The sequence below is a fragment of the Neophocaena asiaeorientalis genome, unplaced genomic scaffold (assembly GCF_003031525.2).
Source record: "Neophocaena asiaeorientalis asiaeorientalis breed wild unplaced genomic scaffold, Neophocaena_asiaeorientalis_V1.1 scaffold606, whole genome shotgun sequence".
NCBI classification, from domain to species: domain Eukaryota; kingdom Metazoa; phylum Chordata; class Mammalia; order Artiodactyla; family Phocoenidae; genus Neophocaena; species Neophocaena asiaeorientalis.
In genome coordinates this window covers 11,931,540-11,933,749 of record NW_020173687.1, presented here as the reverse complement: position 1 = coordinate 11,933,749, position 2,210 = coordinate 11,931,540, and positions in this window count along the sequence as shown.

Below are 2,210 nucleotides of genomic sequence, written 5' to 3'. Positions count from 1 at the left end.
GTGGTATATAGCTGTTTCCTAAGCATCCTTGTCAGCAAAAGTTCTTTTCCTTTTTTTTTTTTTTTGCAGTATGCGGGCCTCTCACTGTTGTGGCCTCTCCCATTGCAGAGCACAGGCTCCGGACGCGCAGGCTCAGCGGCCATGGCTCACGGGCCCAGCTGCTCCGCGGCATGTGGGATCTTCCCGGACCGGGACACAAACCCGTGTCCCCTGCATCGGCAGGCTTACTGTCGACCACTGCGCCACCAGGGAAGCCCCAAGACTCCTTTCTTGATTAGCTTTCACATAAAGAAAATACTAGGGGGCTTCCCTGGTGGCGCAGTGGCTAAGAATCTGCCTGCCAGTGCAGGGGACATGGGTTCAGGCCCTGGTCCAGGAAGATCCCACATGCCGTGGAGCAATTAAGCCTGTGCGCCACAACTACTGAGCCTATGCTCTAGAACCCGCAAGCCACAACTACTGAGCCTGCAAGCCACAACTGCTGAAGCCCGCACATCTAGAGCCCGTGCTCCACAACGAGAAGCCACCACAATGAGAAGCCGCATGCAACAACAAAGAGTAGCCCCCGCTCGCCGCAACTAGAGAAAGCCCGTGTGCGGCAATGAAGACCCAACGCAGCCAAAAATAAACTAATTAAAAAAAGAAAATACCAAATGGAAGAAGTATTTTTGGGAGGCTGAAGAGACCAGTCTAATTGTATATCTTATCCTTCTGTCTCTTCCTTCCATAGCACAGTCTACGTCGTCTGCTAGCTTGGCACTGCCATATATACTTGGTATGCATCTCTATGCTTGTAGAGGAGCTGGGTGTGGAATAAGGATATTCGTGCTAGAAGTTCTGTTAATGTCCTAAAACAGAAAGCTGTCATTTATTGAGCACCAGCCGTGCACCAGACATTTCTGTGTACTGAGCACTGTTTCATTCAGTTCACTACAGCCCTATGAGGCAGGTACTGTTATGCCCATTTTGCAGATAAAGAAACAGAGGCTTAGAAAGATGGAGTAACTTTCCAAAATTGCACAGTTGGGAATTCAAGTTTTTGAAATCGTGGTATATCTCAACCTATACCCTGACCCTTTACTAAAGTGCTACTGGAGAGACGGAAGCTCAAAGGGGACATAAAGGGTACCACATAGGGGCTTACCTGGTGGTCCAGTGGCTAAGACTCTGCGCTTCCACTGCACAGGGCACAGGTTTGATCCCCAGTAGGACTAAGATCCCGTATGCCATGCGGCACGGCCAAAAAACCCCAGAAAGGGTACCAGATAAATTAGCTCTTTGTTGCAAAAAAAGGTTGTACCCTGTAGAATGGTGGTTCTCATCCTTTTCTGAATCACAGGTCCCCTTGACAATTAGATTGAAAGCCAGAGGACACTCCTTGGAAAAATTGTGATTGTAGTTTATGTCATAATTTCAAGCAGTACACAGACCTTTTTCTTTCAGCTCAAAAATTATTATCCAGTAGCATATACCCTCAAGATTAGAGTATGTTTAACGCTATTCATTTAGGCTGTACCTAAAAGTTGCCAACAGAGGGTTCCAGTTCAGTAAATAATGGCACACACACAAGATGGAGACCAGGGATTGAACCCGTGCCCCATGGAGTGGAAGCACAGAGTCTTAACCACCGGACTGCCAGGGCAGTCCCAGACTCACCGTTTTGTTTTTTTTTTTTGCGGTACGCGGGCCTCTCACTGTTGTGGCCTCTCCCGTTGCGGAGCACAGGCTCCGGTCGCGCAGGCTCAGCGGCCATGGCTCACGGGCCCAGCCACTCAGCGGCATGTGGGATCTTCCCGGACCAGGGCACGAACCCGTGTCCCCTGCATCAGCAGGCGGACTCTCAACCACTGCGCCACCAGGGAAGCCCAGACTCACCGTTTTTACGTGCTTACAAAAAGATCCCCAAGCGAGATCGTTAGGCCAAGTGCAGAACTACGTACTTTTTTAAGGGTTAGATATTGCCTGTGCACAGATTGATCGATTTTCTCTGGGAGGACTCATAAAGCTGTTAATAGGAGTGACTCTGGGGAAGGAAACTTCAAGCATACCTTTGGAGTTTTCTTTTCACCAAGAGTAAAAATGACTTACCAGCCAAAGACACAGACACATACCACAGACATGACCTCCTCGTAGGCACTGCCTCCATTCCCATCCTCACTGTCTCAAGCTGCTTGAGCTGCTTTTAACAGTTAAGGACAAACACAGACCAC